This window comes from Triticum urartu, chromosome 1 (genome assembly GCF_003073215.2).
Source record: "Triticum urartu cultivar G1812 chromosome 1, Tu2.1, whole genome shotgun sequence".
Classification (NCBI taxonomy): Eukaryota; Viridiplantae; Streptophyta; class Magnoliopsida; order Poales; family Poaceae; genus Triticum; species Triticum urartu.
Window position 1 is genome coordinate 4,976,705 of NC_053022.1, and position 18,588 is coordinate 4,995,292.

Consider the following 18,588-nt stretch of genomic DNA (forward strand, 5'->3'; position numbering starts at 1 on the left):
GTGTTTTTGGATAGGTTTGCAAGAAATTAAAGAGCAAGTAAATAAAAGCTAGGGGCTGTTTAGATAAAGACACAACTAAATTAGTTTTAGTAAAGAGTTTGTTGTCACGAGAAAGTTATTTGTCCCTAGGCAATCGAAAACTAGACCGGTAATCATTATTGCAATTTTATTTGAGGGAGAGGCATAAGCTAACATACTTTCTCTACTTGGATCATATGCACTTATGATTGGAACTCTAGCAAGCACCCGCAACTAGTAAAGATCATTAAGGTAAAACCCAACCATAGCATTAAAGCATCAAGTCCTCTTTATCCCATACGCAAACAACCTACTTACTCGGGTCTGTGCTTCTGTCACTCACGCTATCCACCATAAGCAAATCATGAACATATCAAACCCTACAGCGGGAATCCCTCACGCTTGCGCGACACGGAGAGCACCATAGGACAGCACCAATAATAAAACATACAACTCAAACCAATCTTGATCATCAAATAGCCCGTAGGACAAAACAGATCTACTCAGACATCATAGGATAGCCATACATCATTGGGAAATAATATATAGCGTTGAGCACCATGTTTAAGTAGAGATTACAGCGGGTAAGAGAGAGGTTACACCGCTGCATAGAGGGGGGAAGAGTTGGTGATGATGGTGAAGTTGTTGGTGAAGATGACGGCGATGATGATGGCCCCCGGTGGCACTCCGGCGCCACCGGAAGCAAGGGGGAGAGGGGCCCCCTTCTTGTTCTTCTTCCTTGACCTCCTCCCTAGATGGGAGAAGGGTTTCCCCTCTGGTCCTTGGCTCCCATGGCGTGGGAGGGGCGAGAGCCCCTCCGAAATTTGATATATCTCTCTGTTTCTCTCTGGTTCTGCGTTCTCTTCTAGCTCTATTTCACCGTTTCGTGTATATATGGAGATCCGTAACTCCGATTGGCCTGAAAGCTTCGCCGTGATTTTTTCCGAAAATTAGCTTTCTTGCGGCAAAAGAAGAGCGTCAACCGCCTTACGGTGGGCTCACGAGGGTAGGAGGCGCGCCCAGGGGGGTCAGGCGCGCCCCCCTACCTCGTGACCACCTCGGGCACCGTGTGGCGTGGATTTTTCTTCAAGAATTTTCCAAATATTCCAAAAATAAGCTCCGTCCGTTTTTATCCCGTTTGGATTCCGTTTGATATGGATATTCTGCGAAACATAAAACATGCAACAAACAGGGACTGAAACTAGGCACTGGATCAATATGTTAGTCCCAAAAATAATATAAAAAGTTGCCAAAAAGTATATGAAAGTTGAATAATATTGGCATGGAACAATCAAAAATTATAGATACGACAAGACGTATCAAGGACATGTCTACCAGACCGAGAAAAGGAAGCGAATACATCATATGATGAGCCAAAGTGCCACATAGTTCTTTCAGGAAAAAGGGACATCATGGGAGTGGAGGGCAAGATAGACATGTCTGAAGATTATGAAAAGTTTCATGAAATTCCTCCCTTCAAAGTCAAGGCTGACCCAAGCATCCTGATGCACGATGAAGATTATCCATGGTTACGGCGCAATAAGCAAATGACACAAGAAAAAAAGTGAAGACTTTCTCCCGCAACTATTATGATGATACCATGCCAACTTTGTAACAGACGAGTATGATACCATTGTCCGTTTTGTACATGCACATGCTATGTGGGTGAAATTATGATACCATGCCAACTTTCAACTTTTTCAGATTTATTTGAAATGCTTTAATGTCTTATGGTTCGGCCCTCGTAATACCATTAATCCCGGTTCGCTCCTTGTGAACTATGTTCTCACCAAGAACACTCAAGAGGGCAGCCACGTGGGCCATTGGTCCCAGTTCGTCTGGACCTTTTTGTCCCGGTTCCACGCACAAACCGGGACCAATGCGCCTCGCCCCTGGCCCATGACCATTAGTGCCGGTATGTGCCACAAACCGGGACAAAAGCGTTGGTCCTCGTTGTGGTCTGAGTTTAGTCCCACCTCGCCAACCGAAGGGCGCTGACACCGGTTTATAAGCATGTCCCTCTCTGCCTTGTTGAGCTCCTCTCAAAGTGAAAATAGATGCCCCTATACAGGGAATTCGACCTAAATTCATAGTGAATTTCTCTGAAATTCATAGATATTTATTATGAATTTAGGTTGAATTTTCTCTATAGGCGCATCTATGTTCTTTTTTTAGTAAAGTTAACCACAAACTTGTGATTCACACAAGTTTCAAAGAATTCGAATTTTAACTACTCAAACTTGAAAACTAATGGCACTAATAGAAAGTTTATAATTTTTCTAAAACTAATGGCACTAACAGAAAGTTTATAATTTTGCTAAACTAAAAGCAAAAAGAATTAAAAAATAAAGCAAAAAACAAAAGAAAATAAATAATGCAGAAAACAAAACAAAAAACAGGAAGAAAAATAAAAATAGCAACAATAAGTATTTTGTTATAAGTAGAAACAAAATAAAATAAATAAAGCAACAAAGAAAACAATTTTTTTTTCAAATTTGAAAACTAATGGCACTAACAGAAAGTTTATAATTTTTCTAAAACTAAAAGAAAAAAGAATTAAAAAATAAAGCAAAAAAAGAAAATAAATAATGCAGAAAACAAAACAAAAAAACTGGGAAAAAAATAAAAATAGCAACAATAAGTATTTTGTTGTAAGTAGAAACAAAATAAAATAAATAAAGCAACAAAGAAACAAAAAAACTGTTTTCAAATTTGAAAACTAATGGCACTAACAGAAAGTTTATAATTTTTGTAAAACTAAAAGCAAAAAGAATAAAAAAATAAAGCAAGAATCAAAAGAAAATAAATAATTCAAAAAACAAAACAAATACTGGAAAAAATAAAAAATGCCACCTATTGGGCCACACGGCGTGCATACGACTAGAAACCCATCTGTACATGGGCCAGGATGCAGGCCCGCAGGCCCAATAGGCCCAACAAGGCAGTCACAAGGGTAGGCAAGTACTGCCTGCATATTAGAGAGGAGCTCAGCACCTGAGCCGCAATGCAGCTTATAAACAGGCGTTGAGCTCTCTCAGCTAGCGAGGTGGGACTAAACATCCCACCGCACCGCGCCAGCGCAAGGCCTTTGGTCCCGGTTGCCACGAACCGGGACCAATGCCCCCCTTTAGTCCCGGTTGGTGCCACCAACCGGGACCAAAGGCCGCCGCTTCCCGCCCTTTGGGCTGCTGCAAAAAGGCCTTTGGTCCCGGTTGGTGGCACAACCGGGACTAATGCACATCTTTAGTCCCGGTTGGTGCCACCAACCGGGACTCTCATCTCGCAGTTGCCGCCCCGACAACGCCGACGCCGCCAGGCCGCCCCGACCCCGCCCGCTGCCCGCACCGTCGCCCGTGCGCGTCGTCGCCGTCGCCCACACCCTCGCCGTTGCCCGCCGTTGCCCACGCCCTCGCCGTCGCCCGCGCCCCTGCCCCGATGCGCGCCGCCCTAGCCTGCCCCCGTCGTCGCCGTCGCCCTGCCTCGCCCTTCATCGTTGTCGCCCCCTACCCCGAGCGCGCGCCCACTGCCCCGTCGCCATCCTCGCCGCCGACCCCGTGGTCCTCCTCACCTTGGTCCGGCCGGCGCCCTCCCTAGCATTTTTTTCCATATATATGCTTGTTTTTTTTCATATATATGCTTGTTTATATATATATATATATGATGATATATATGCTTGTTATCATAATTGTTTTTGTTCAGATATATATGTAATGATTTTTTATAGAATATGATAATCTTTTTATTTCTTCTTCGTTTTCTTATGTTTTATCGGGTCTGTCGTTGTCGATATACCCCTCCCGCTAACTTCAACACGTGGGGGGGGGGGTCGATATACCCCCTCCCCGATAATATTATTTTCCCATGTACGTATGTTGTGTCGATATAAATTCCCGATAACTTCAACACGTGGGGGGGGGGGGGGTCGATATACCCCCTCCCGATAACTTCAACACGAGGAGGGGGGTCGATATACCCCCTCCCGATAACTTCAACACGTGGGGGGGTCGATATACCCCCTCCCCGATAATATTATTTTCCCATGTACGTATGTGGTCGTTGTAGATATAGACCCCTCCCGATAAATTCAACACGTGGGGGGATCGATATACCCCCTCCCGATAACTTCAACACGTGGGGGGGTCGATATACCCCCTCCCCGATAATATTATTTTCCCATGTACGTATGTCATCGTTGTCGATATAAACCCCGCTCGATAACTTCAACACGTGGGGGGGGGGTCGATATACCCCCTCTCGATAACTTCAACACATGGGGGGGTCGATATACCCCCTCCCCGATAATATTATTTTCCCATGTACGTATGTCGTCGTTGTCGATATAAACCCGTCCCGATAACTTCAACACGTGGGGGTGGGTCGATATACCCCCTCCCCGATAACATTATTTTCCTGTGTATGTATCTCGTCGTTGTCGATATTACCCCCTCCTTGAAGCATTCTCGAGGCCACCCCAAACCCTTGAAGCGTTGTCGAGGCCACCCCAAACCCTAGAGAAGCAGTGTCGAGGCCACTAATATGATTCCATATTGTGATTAGCTAGCTAGTTCTACGTTTGCCACTAATATATCCATCTGTCATGTGTGAATTATAATTGCCATGTTGTAAATATTTGTAGAAACTATGGACACCCCCCGAGATGAAGCACAAGAAGCGTTGTTGGGGGACATAATCGCACAAGGAAGTGATGTCGTCTGCTCGTTGTTTCTGAACGACACTGATGGTCTGGAAGGACAGGGTCAAGAAGCAGCTGGCTATGATTATGATGGCTCCGGTGACCCAATGCCGGTGCAAGAAGGAGACCGTGAGGATGGCTCCGGTGACCCAATGACGGTGCAAGAAGGAGACCGTGATGATGGCTCCGGTGACCGAACCGAGTCCGGCCAGGTATATATATTAGTTAAGCCCGTGCTGACTAGCTAATTGATGCATTCATTGTTTTGGTATGTACACATATTAATTAACTCTCGTCTTTCTTCTTTTTTCTAGCCCTCCAGATCGAGCACAACTTCGGTAAAGAGACGAGGCCCGAAGAAAGAGTTGAGCTCGGATGAAAGGTTTGAGATCATAGCAATCGCGCGCGACGGCCAACCGATTGAACCCATCTGGACAAAGGACGCATTTGTTGCTCAGTGCGGGGTTCTGGTTAGGGACAAGATCCCGATCAGCATCCATCAATGGTTAAAGCCGGCTAAAGAAGACCCTGAGGTGTCTTATGTCAATGATATGCAGAAAAATGATCTTTGGTCTGAGCTGAAGTCAAATTTCACCCTACCGCCAGAGGATGATCCGGAGAAGCCAGTTAAAGAGCAATTAATCAAGTCTTTTGCTCTTAAGAAGATGGCAGACCTATTCAGGAGGTGGAAGAATGAGCTGAAAAGGTTTGTCAACAAAAAAGAGACACCAGAATTCAAGGGCAAATATGAGAAGATCAGAGATCACTGGCCCGCATTTGTGGCCCGCAAGACATCAGAAAAGAGTAAGAAGATGTCGGTGACAAACAAGCAAAATGCTGCGAAGAAGAAGCTTCACCATCACATGGGGTCAGGTGGCTACCTCATAGCACGGCCTAAGTGGGCCAAGGCTGAGAAAGATCTGCTTGATAAAGGGATCAAACCAGAGACAATGAACTGGCCAGGCCGTTGCCGGACTTGGTTCTTCGGGGCTGGCGGAACCTTGGACCCTATATCAGGGAAGTGCATTTGGATGGACGAGCAAATGAAAATACCAGTCAAGAGGCTTCAGCACTATATCGATGCAGCGCAGCAAGGGACGTTCGTTCCAGACAGATAGAACGACGAGCTCACAATGGCCCTCGGGAATCCTGAGCACCCTGGATGGACACGAGGCACGCCAGGCTCCGTTTCGTGGAAGGCTGGTTTTCCGGACGCAGGCGGTTACAAATGCCAGGAGAGGAGGAAAAAAGTGCAGCAGACCCAACTGCAGGCGCTGCATGGAAGGGTACAAGCGATAGAGGAACGAGAAGCAAATCACAGCAAACGAACTGCCGAAGCTTCCCCCGAAGCTACCCCGCCATCTCAGCGGAGAAGCAGCGTGGCTTCCACCGAGCTACTTCAGCCGGAGCATGTCTTGACGGCTTCTGCCAGCTATCCCGTGGATGCTATCACGGAGTCTCAAAATTGCCACCTTATGACGCAATGGATGAATTTGAAGGTCAAGGCAGTTGTTGGCTCTATTTTACCTAGTGAACCCAGCGCAACTTTTCACTGCCGGCCGATTCCAGAGGGATATGCTAGGGTGATGGTGGATGAAATAATGGAGGGATTTGAGGACCTCCAGCTTGACCACCCTACCGGTGAAGGGGAGACTCGGCTGGGTTCTGCTCTGAAGACTCCATGCCTATAGAGGAAGGAGCTCATCAACCTTCCGAACTGGACTCCTCCGCCTCCTCCTCCTCCGGCGAGTCAGGGCACTCCACGTCCTCCACCGCCTCCTCCTTCGGCGAGTGACTATCCAGGGCACTCGGCCTCCTTCTCTGGTGCGTGGCGGCACACCGCCTCCTTCTCCGCCTGCGCCGGCGCACTCGAGCAGCCAACCTCCTCCTTCTCCACCTCGTCAGCAAAGGCGGAAGAGACCCACCGCCGCTCTGGCTGCTCCGGCGCGTCATAGTCCTTCTCCTCCGCCTCGTAAGCATGGAAAGAAGACAGCCGCAGCCGCTCGGTCTGCTCTGCCGGCGTCTAGCAGTACAGCCAGAGGCAGGAGGAAATACAGATTCGGTCCTTCTCTGAAGACTCCAGAGAAGTTACCATACGAGATGACCCCGGGGGAGAACGCGAAGATCGTGCGAACCGAAGTGACGAACTGGTTTCAAGGGGTGAAAGCAAAGAAACATCCACCTCCAAAGGAGAAGGTAGATCCGGTGAAAGCGAAGTGCACTCTGGCTGCCCTGAGAAAACCACCAAAGTCTCCACCGAAAGGCAACTATGAGCGCATTAATGGAAAGACATTTGTCGAAGCGGAGCGGTCGGAAAATACTGTCAGTGATCAAAGGATAAAAGAACGACGAGCTGCGAAAAAAATTGCCCAGCTCGGCGAACAAGCGAACCAATCGTGCCCCCACTCAAGGTGCCTAGCGACATCGTCGCTAATCATCCAAGGATGGTGCCCGGTTATAGCAATCTTGGAGATTACCTGCCCAACGATGTACATTATAATTTCTTGGAGGTGGAGGCGGTACACAGATTCGAGTACGGCAAGCCTCTCGTCAATGATGAAAGATCTCTAACAACGATGATGTGAAGATTGCATGATTTGTACATGAAAACCTGCAGAGAGTCTGGGAGGAGGAATACTTTGAAACTGAGAGTTAGAGAGGAGCATGACCTCATTAGAATTGAACTATTGAATTATCCATTTGAGGAGTTCTTCCAGTTTTTCAATCAAAGGGCCCTCGATAAAGCAACGGTCGCCTGCTACTGTCTGTAAGTACTACTACTTCTGTCATTAAGTCTCTACATATAGGTCAGCTCTTTCATTGCATGTATTTATAATTATCCTCACTATATTATGCAGATTGAAGATCGCCGAATTGAAGAAAAGACAAGTCGGTGATATTGGGTTCATTAACACAAATCTCATAGATGCAACTGAGTTAAATTTTATGCCGAAGATACCGAGGCCAACTTGCTACGATTGTTGGTAATAAATGAAAACAAAGATATAATACTTTTTCCTTACAACTTCAAGTGAGTGTTACTGTCTTGTGCATATTCAGTTTCCCTTATATATTAGTCCAGGTTATAGTAATGTAATTGATGAGTTATGCATGCGTGCGCAGTTTCCACTATATTCTCCTAGAGATTAAGCTTGAGTAGGGACTAGTAACCGTCTTAGACTCGAGACGAAAAGATCCCCAGGAGTATGCGGACATGACTGAAATCCTCCAGAAGTAAGTTGAATCGATCATTATCCACCATATCAGCAACTTTGTTCATTTCCTGATATCAAATAATTGTTTTCTTTGTCTGGCAGGGTTTGGAGAAAATTCACCAAAAAAGCTCCGGGACTGCCGAAGAAGCTGCAATTTAGATACCCGAAAGTAAGTACTATAGTAGCATGTTCCGCACGTCTTCTAGTGATTCAAGCGCTAGTTTCATCAATACCATTTGGCATGCTTGCTTATCAGTTTGATTGACCTCTATTTCTTGTAAAGTGGTTGTGGCAGGATCAAGGGAAAGATTTCTGTGGAAACTACGTTTGCGAGTCCATCCGCTACAGGACCTGTGAACGGGGGTACACTGAAGAACAATATGAAGTGCGTAAGCAATAATATTCACAATTTTATTTTATTACCATCATTTGTGTTGAGTTTCATTTATTCATATATATATGTATTAACCCCCTTCTTCAAATTAGATCTTTCGGATGCGGGATGAACTCCTACCACCAGATCGTATGCGAGCAATTCAAGAGGAATTGGCGGCATTCTTCCTTAACCACGTGATCGCTGAAGACGGAGAATACCATGTGGAGCTTGAGTTCGTATATAATTAGGAGATTATATTGTAATAGATAATTATTGTATATATGTAGCCGATAGTGTCGGATAGATATACGAGAACTTGTTGTTCGACCAATCTCTCGGAGAAGGAGAGGTGGTCGATATCACTTCTCTCTGTATGAATATATGTTCATGACGATCTTCTGTTTCCTTCGTTTGCTTACTAGCTAGCTAGCGTGTCTGGTCCTCTCTATACATATATAGTACATAGCGCGTCGACCAAGCACGGACATAAGAGAGGACACTTCTCTCTATTAATTAGCTATAGCTATAACACAATATGTGAAACACCTAAATTAACCCCCCAAAACCCCCCCCCCCCCCCCCCCTTTCAAAAAAAACAAAAGCACAGCCCCTGAAATGCTGACGCGTGGATGCCTATTGGTTCCGGTTGGTGCCACCAACCGGGACCAAAGGCCCTCCTGCCTGTGCTCGGCGCACCGGTCACGTGGAGGCCCATCTATCCCGACTCTGGACTGCACCAGGACTAAAGGGCTAGGGCATTAGTAACGACCCTTTAGTCCCGGTTCAGGAACCGGGACAAAAGGCCCTTACCAACCGGGACTAATGATGGTTTATCTACTAGTGTTGGAGGATGGACCAAGTGAGGACAGAGTGAGTAGCAAAGACTGGTGTTGGTGTGGGGCCGGTCTAGATCCCGCACGACGTAAGAGCCAAGAACAGATGGATGTCCTGAGTGGATGGGGTGTTCCAAGTTATTACCCCAAATTACTAGTCAACTAGAAATTCATTATAAAAAACATTTGAATGGGTGAATGAAAGATTGATTGACGAAACTATCCAATACATCAAGGGCATGTCTGACTGCATCCTGAAAACCGATTGGAATGTACTAATGCATAATAGATTAGGAAAAAATGTCTCATTTTATTACAACATATAAAGCGTATTGGGAAATTAAACAATGGAATTTTGATTTCAAAACACCCACCACAGGTCGCAGGTGAGAACTGTTTTTCAATATTAGTGAACATGATGAATTTCTGAATTATTAAAGCTTATAAAAATGCTAAATAAGTTAAAGAGATGACAAATTAATTACGACATATAAAGCGTATTGGGAAATTAAACAATGGCATTTTGATTTCAAAACACCCCCCACAAGCAGGCCCCGTTTCTCGTCAACAACCTGCCGCTGTTGCTCCAGGGACCACAACAACAACAGGCGGGCTACCACACCGCTCCCTCGTCGCCTCAGGAGCAGCAAACTTCACCCAACCACCGCACCCAGATGGAACATGCGGAGTACCGGCCGCGACAACCCAGGCATGATTTTCCTCGATTTCATGGCGAGACGCCTCTCCTCTGGATAGATCAGTGCCTGACGTACTTCGAAATGTATCACGTGCCGGCGCATCATTGGGTCAGCATAGCCACTTTGTACCTAGATGGTTTAGCAGCACTGTGGTTCCAAGCATACAAACGTTTGCATCAGCGTGTCACTTGGGAAGAGTTCATTGGCGCGATGGTCTCTGAATTTGGGCAGGAGGAATACGATGGTCAGATGAGTAAGTTGCTGCAACTGAAACAGACCGCCTCTGTTGCCGATTACAAGTCCCAGTTCGAAGAATGTATGTATCATTTACTCTCCCCAGGATGACTGAGGCTCTGAACTCGACTCCTCGATGCAGTTATTTGAAGGACAACTCCCTCCATTTTATTTGATTCGCCAATTAGATTTTGGGTCACCTGTTGTCTGATCTGCCATCTGATGTGGGAATTCTGTCGTGTTTTTGTGCGTGTGATTCAAGGAACGAGATGCGAGATGGTGCAGCGGCATGAAGCGGGTTCACCTTTTGTTGTAACAGTTCATGTACTGCGTGTTTCAATGTACACATTGTGTATGTCAGTATGTCAAGTATGGATGATTTGATCTTAATGCATGTGTGTTGAAATATGTGTAATGTGTTGATAAAAATCAAATTGATTCATTTTGTAGAAATAGAAGATGAAGACATTTTTTCTCCGGTGCCTCCAATGGGGGTGTACACGAATCACTTCGGCTCGAGGGATCCAAGTGGCTATGAGTTGATCACGTTATGAGAAGCACCGATGAAGCACACCGTTGATTTGGTACTCTTCTTATCCCGTAGTGTTCTTTGTAGTTATTTTTCATGTTTTATCTATTTTGTTGAGGGGCGAAATACGTTTTCGGTAATCGGACATAAGTAGCCTACACAGTAACACCTTTTGAGTTGCCATGCATGCAGCACACATTCAATACTCGCCAATGTTTGGATTATTCCATCTGGTTTGCAAATTTCTACATAAGATTCATTTTAATCCCATAGCCCGGCAAATTAGGGTTACATTATTTACTGGGTGTTACAACCATCCTTAATTTCCTAATTATTCCTTGCATATATCACTTGGGTAGCTGTAGAGTGCTCAAAGCACATACAATAGCTTTACTAATATATAGCTCTTTGGTATTACCTCCCAGGTACTTCGTTGTCATTGGTGACATATGGGATAAATCTGCATGGAGAGGTATTAGATGTGCTCTGATTGAGAATGAATGTGATAGTAGATTAATCTCAACAACTCGCATTATGGATGCTGCTAAAGATGTTGGTGGTGTTTATCGGCTTTAACAACTTTCTACTAGGGACTCAAGAATGTTATTCTACGAAAGAATATTTGGAATTGGAGAGAGGTGTCCTCCTATACAGTTGGCTGAAATAAGTGAGAACATTTTACGGAAATGTGGTGGAGTACCATTAGCTATTATTACACTAGTTAGTATGTTGGCAGGTAAAAAGGAACATGAAAATACATATACGTATTGGTACAAAGTGTACCTATATCTATGGGATCTGGGCTAGAAAATAATCCTGACCTGATGGACATGAGAAGGATACTATTTATCAGTTAATATGACCTACCTCCAAAGCTTAAGGCTTGTTTACTGTATCTTAGTTTGTATCCAGAGGATTATGATATTCAAACCAAAGAGTTGATATGGAAATGGATAGGTGAAGGATTTGTTCGTGAAGAGCAAGGGAAGAGCTTGTATGAAGTAGGAGAGGGTTACATTACTGAGCTCATTAACAAAAGTTTGGTCCAACGAATGAATATCAATATTGCTAATAAGGAAAGCTCTGTCCGTGTACACGAGATGGTGCTTGACCCTATCACTTCCTTGTCAAATGAGGAGAACTTTCTCGCAACATTGGGTGGTCAGCAGACCAGGCCCCTACCCAGGAAGTTCCGTTGACTGTCTCTCCAAACCAGCAATCAAGAGGATGTCAAGCAAATACCAACCATGAGCAGCTTGTCTCATGTGAGATCACTTACTGTGTTAGTAAAGACCTCAGTTTGTTGTCAGCACTTTCAGGTTTTCCTGTCCTACGTGCATTGGATTTAAGTGGTTGTACTGAAGTGGGTAATCAACATTTGAAGGATATTTGCAATTTATTTCGTCTGAGGTATCTGAGTCTACAAGGGACATGTATCACTGAGATCCCGAAAGAGATCAACAATCTACAGCTTCTGCAAATGCTAGACATATAGTCAGCCGACATGGAAAAATTGCCATCAACCTTTGTTCAGCTAAGACAAGTGGTGCTCATTGACATTGATACTAGGATGGTCTCTACATTGCTTCTAAAATCAATATCCACCTTGCCCTCCCTCTCTTCCCTTGCAATTGGATTAAGAGAACTGAGAGAGGAAGACCTTCAGATACTTTTTTTTGGAACGAATTGGCTCCAGGGGAACCCGACCTTGAATTAACAAAGCTATCAACCAGCCAGGGATTACACAAGGCCATCGTTACAACCATGAGACTACTGCTAAAAGCCGCTAACAAGAACAGAAAAACAATAGCAGATACAAAGTGTTGCCGACGCAGCTTACAAGCACCAAAGACTGCAAGCCCTCGAGGGATAAGCAAACTAAGCACTAGCTAGAAGTCGATGGAGTCCACCAAGTGATGTAGACCAAGCAGAGCGCAACAGAGGGGTTCTTCAAACGGAGACAAAGTCCAGCGAGGTCGCGCCCTCATCTACCCCGAAAGGTGACACCTTGTTCGATCCTCTCCTCCCCAAATCCAGAAGGGACCCCTACCCCTCGCCTTGGCTCGAAAGGCGCCGGACCGCTGGAAGATGGAGAAGCTCACCCTAGAGCCAGGATTGGACACGACGTCGGGCACCATGGGAGATTCTCAACCCGACGCAGCACTGCACGAGGATAACCAGCCGAATTGACACACCACAGGTCGCCGCTACAACCACCAAGGTGAAAAACTGCGCAAAGGCACTGACACTGAACAAACGAACAACAAGCAGGATGAAGCAACATGACAGGATGCAGATCAAGCCCGTATGGATAGGCTCCATGCCCAAGCCACCGTATCAAGTTGCTGCTAGCAAAAGAGAGGAGCCCTATCCCCTCCCTGCCCAAGAACGGCGCCAAACCGGCGAGCAAGCAAGCAAGGATCCGGCGAGCAATCCAAAGCAGAGCAACACTGCTACATCAACAGAGCACCAAGCTTCATCTCCCTCGCTGCTGACGCAGCCAACCAGACACCCACCTCACAACACTCTGCACACTCCTACCATGCCCAAGACGACACCTTCAAGAAGGTGGCGACGCACGTTGCGCCGTTGCCGTCCAGTCTTGAAAAGACAAGGGTTTTCACCCGGGTCATGGAGCAGGAGGGAGAGGAAACGAACCTCGACGAAGCCTCCAAGAAGGAGAACGGCACCTGCCCGTGTCGTCGACGCCGTGACCGGAGAACCAGCCAGGGATTTCTCCCGGTCCAGTTCCGCTGCTCCAAGCAACCCCACCAACCACGGATCTGGCGTCCAGAGGCCGCCGGCAACCAGATCCGGCGAGGTGGAGCGCTCTGAGGGGAAGTGGAAGCCGCCTTCAGATCCAGACGCGAACAGGGAGGCCGCGCCCCCGCTGCGACCGGCGCCAGCGCCCGCCGTCACTCGCCGCCCTCGCGACCAAGGAGACGGGGGACAACACCCGCGATGCCGCTCGCCGCAGAAAACGACGCCGCCGTGCCACCCGAGGCCGCTGCCTCGGCGCCCAAAGCCCTCCGCGAAGTGCGAAGCAGCCAGATCCTCGCCGCCGCCATCCTGGGCGACCACGCGGGCTTCGCCGGAGGCCTCCTCGGGCGGCGGCGAGGGGGGGAGGAGGGAAGGTGGAAGGGGGGCCGGCGGCTAGGGTTTTCGTCGCCTCCCATGTCGCCCCGAGCGGAGCGACGGGGGGCCAGGGGGGGGGGGGGGGGGGCGTTCAGTTGTTTGGTCACTGATCAACCTTCAGATACTTGGGAGCATGCCGTGTCAATAGTTGTCCCTTCCGGTCTTTGACAAGGTTCAGTATAAAGAGTCTAGTTTGCATAAGGAACTTTGCAAAAGCTCCAAATCCTGAAGTTACAATTTCATGTTTGCACAATGGTTAGAGGCATTGGGGACGTAACAAAAGACCAATTTGGGGATTATCAATTTGGGCTGGAGAAGCTCTCTTCACTGGAGCATGTCTATGTGGTGTCTCCTATTACTGATGGTGGGCTGAACGATGCACTTTAGAAAGAGCTTGATATTATTCCCAACAAGCCCACGCTGACGGTGAAGCAGGTAACTCCACGCTGATTCACCTTTGTTCACCCTTGCAAGCCGCATGCTTAGTTGTTCAATGCTTTAGTAACTTATAACTAGAGTTACTTGTCTGCTCTTCACTACAGTACGTGTATATGGATTCTTACTAGTGAATTTGGGTACTAGTTCAGTCCGCGCAGCTTCATAGGCTAGTGAATTTAAAATGCATGCGGCCGCAAAGCCAGCGCGTGAGCAGCAGTCTCCATTCTCCAATGAAACGACAGCTTGCTTCCTTCCTAGAACCGTCCGTGCCACCGGCGGCTGATGGACGGCGGTGCCGGAGGAAGGGAAGCACGCCAAGGCGAGCGGCGTCGCGTGCGCTGGAGGAAGCGGAGCAGCATGCGTCCCACCTAGACGTCCAGAGCGCCCGAATGCAGCCGTTGCCCGTCCTTTGCGCGGCCAACGTCAGCTATACGCCACAAAACATTGTCTAGATGTTGGCTCTGTTTGGATACTCTAACTTAGTTAGAGGTTAGAGTTAGATTCTAACATTGAATCAAACCTAAACTAACTCTAACCAAAGAGCTATTTGGATGATAAAGTTAGATTGATAATAAATATTATTTCTCAATCATTTGACTACTTTAGACCATGTTTGGATGGGAGGGGTAACTTTTTTTACTTATTTTTTTAGTGGGCCCAAAAGAACTAACCCAAATAAGCTCCTCTAATGTGGGCTAATTTTTTGGGTGGGTTAGATCCAACTAACCCAAACTAACACATCATGTTGGGACAAACCCCGGACCAACTCCCTCTCTCTCTTTCACTCGCATATCCGAAGGTGAAAGAAGGAGCTAGCACACAATTTTCCGGCGCACAAACGCCAAGCCGCACGAACGGCGCTTCTTTCTTAGAGCTCAAACTCTGGGCACGAACCCCGGCTCGGTGGCACATACGACACCTTGATCAATACTCCATCGGAAGGGGTTTTTATACTCGCTGCACACACACCTAGCTAGCTACTACACCAAGGCCACCACCGCACGCACGCATGGATCACCCGGCCACTAAGCCAACTTTTTTTCGAGAGTATGCCACTAAGCCAACTAAGTAAGCCATGCACACACAACCTGCTATAGCTAGCTACATGCATGGTCATCCTCAGGACATGTGCAGTGTCCCTCAAGAGCCGCATGACCTGGCCATCCATCTAGCATGCAACCAACTGCTCTGGCCCGCGCACGACACGGCTGGCACCAGCAGATCGCAACGGCCCTCGTGCATGCAGCTGTCACACCATGGCCACTTGTCCAGTGTGACATGGCATGGATTGGGCCCTATCTATAAGTGTTAGTGAGCGAGAGAGAGGAGAGGGTTTAAAACAGCCAGCCGCCTATGGATGAGGGCATGCGATGTGATAGACTGTAACCTCACCCAATCCTTCCTCTCTAAGCAAGTTCTTCTTCCTCTCCAAGTCTCCTCTCTCTCTCTGCCTCACCTACTCCTCCGATCTCCTTCCTTCTTTTTGAGGGGAAAGACAGTAGAAGAGGCTCCTACTGTTTTTGTATATATATCACAAGGGTGTTTACATATGTTACATCATTTGCATCACTCCCCCATCACAACCATCTCATGTTGGGGGGGGGGGGGGGGGGGGGGGGGGGCAAGCCTTAGCTAAAAAACTAGTTACAAAGGTGTGGGTCTTTAGACAGCATGGCCTCAAACGAGGCTGTTACAGATGGTGGTAATACTTCCAGCTTGTTCCTCACGTACCCTATAACGCAAGAGATCGAAGTCTCCCAAGAACCTCTGTAGCCAGCTTGCTTGGGAGGGTGTGACCCCCCTGAAATGTGTGTTATTCCTTTCTTTCCAAAGGCTCCAGGAGGCAGTGAAGAAGATTTCAACAAAGAAAGGTCTGCGAGTTGTGTCTCGGGCACGGAGGACCACATCAAGGCGCGATGGTAGAGCTGGCCAGTCAATATGAAGTTTGCTCCAGCAGGCTCGACTAAAGTGGCAGGTAAAAATCATATGGTCAATCGTCTCTTCGATGTTTTGCCCACAAAGTAGACAGCTGAGGTCACCTCCAATGTTGTAGTGCCTTCGTTTGAGCATATTTCGAGTGTTTAGCCTGTCATGCAGAAGCAACCACCCAAACACTTTGATCTTCATGGTGCATTTTGAGCTCCAGAGCAGTCGGAATAAGGGGTGGGCTTGCAACTCCCGAAAGCAGAACTTGTAGTAATCCGCAGCTTTGAAGTCAGGTTTCCCCCAGATATAGTGCCAGATGTCATTGCTGGTTGTCGAGGGCTGCAGTCTGGTGATTGTCTGGATGTCGTGCACCTCCTCATAGGCTTCTGGTGAGAGCGGAAGGTGGAAGGTTTCGTGCAGTGATGAACTCTCCAAAAGGTTTTTCACAGAGGCATCTTCATGCAGAACGTAAGAGAACGCTCTGGGATGGGAAGTTTCGAGTGTCTCATCGAGCCATAAGTCCTTCCAGGCAAGAGCTGTCGTGCCATCGACCACCTGGACACGACTCACCCCTCGGTATTTAGGAGTGAGCTTGAGAACGTCGCGCCACCAAAAGGACCCCACTACGTCAGATGCATGTGGGATTTTATCAGAGTAGTAGGTGCTCCAGAGAAGCTGTACCCATGGGACATCTTTTTTGTTGTAGAATTTGTGTAAGAATTTGAGGAGCAGGGCTTCGTTTTGGATGGAGAGATTGATCACTCCGAGACCACCTTGTTTTTTGGGTCTGCACACCAAGTCCCAGGATGCCAGAGAGTTGCACTTGTCTCCTTGCTCGGTCTTCTTCGTCCAGAGACAGCTTCGTCTGATTTTGTCAATTATCTCCAATATCTTGGGGTGCACTTTGAGTGTACATAGGGCATAGATGAGCAAAGAGGTAACCGAAGCATTCAGCCAGGATAGTTTGCCTCCATACGACATCATGGAGATGGTGGCGGTGAGGCGTCGTTCAGTAGTGCAGACAAGAGGCATGAGATCATCGATAGTGGGCTTCGAGATGCCCATGGGCAGACCCAGGTACGTGAAGGGCATAGAGCCGACGTTGCATCCCAAGATGTGGGCTAGATCAGTTGTCGTTGCAGAGTCAAGATTGATGGGAATCAAGGTGGACTTGTGGAAATTGATCTTAAGCCCAGTGGAAGTAGCATAATCAGCGAGGATCTGCTTGATTAGAGCGGCTTGTCTAGGGCAGGCTGGCAAGGCCAGGATCGTGTCGTCGGCGTATTGTATGAAGGGGTAATCAGTTTGAACCGTGCAAGGGAATGGCAGTTCAATCAAAGCTCGGCGGAAGGCGTCGTTAATTGCCGCTTGAAGTAGGTCAGCTGCCAGGACAAATAGAAGCGGGGAGAGGGGATCCCCCTGGCGGATTCCACAATTGCAGAGAAACTGCCGACTAGGGACACCGTTAAGTAGAACTGAAGAGCGGCCCGAGGAGAATATGCATTCAATCCAGTTGATCCATTTATCATCGAAGCCCAAGCATCTCATTATGTTAATCATAGGCCTGTGTCCAATCGTGTCAAATGCTTTGGCAAAGTCAAGCTTCAGAAGAACTATTGGCTTCCGCGATGCGTGGCATTGGTGTATGTATTGATATGCCTAGGCCATGCAATCTTGGATGGTCTGGCCCTTGATGAAACCATATTGGTTATGATGGATGAGTTTCAGTATAACCTTTTGGAGGCGATCGGCCAATAGCTTAGTGATTAGCTTGAAACAGTAGTTAAGGAGGGTGATTGGGTGATAGTCGTTGACAGTTTCAGGTGAGTTGATCTTCGGGATGAGTGTGATGAGCCCATCATTGATGCTTGTAAGATCTAGGTCGCCAGCATGGAGTTGGTCACAAAGGGCATAGAAATCATGCCTAATTATGGGCCAGCAAGCTTTAAGGAAAGCCCCGCTGAAGCCATCCGGGCCAGGTGCTCGGTCAGAGGGCATCTCTTTCATTACCGCATCAATCTCTTCATGTGTGAAGGGTGCCGTTAGGTGATCCAAATTGTCAGCGCGTTGAATGAGAGCAGACAGATCAAATTTCATTTCAGTGGGTGATACTGCCCCAAGACAAGTTTTATAAGTTTGGAACAAAAGCGCTTCTTTGCTTGGGTGATCGTCAACTTGGGTACCATCACTGTCTTGAAAGCAAGCAATATTGTTCTTGCGGTAACGCTCAGTAGCAATTGCTTGAAAAAATTTCGTGTTTTCATCGCCAAATTTGACCCAACGAATTGTACACCATTTTTTCCAGTATTGTTTCTGATATTGAAGAAGCCGGAGCAGGTGCTTCTTGAGTATGCGTCTGAAGTTGGATTCAGGAGTGGAAAGGGTTCTTTTATTTTCTAGTTCATCCACGTCAGCTAGGACTCTATTGCTGTTATCAATGGCAACCGATAGGCGGGAGATTGATTTACTCCAAGTTTTGAGAGCATGCCTGAG

At 47.2% G+C, this 18,588-nt stretch overlaps 1 pseudogene; it reads left to right on the forward strand.

The window, feature by feature from the left end:
* The first annotated feature begins 10,043 nt into the window (after positions 1–10,043).
* On the forward strand, positions 10,044–12,313 carry LOC125532486 (annotated as a pseudogene).
* The last annotated feature ends 6,275 nt before the right edge of the window (positions 12,314–18,588 follow it).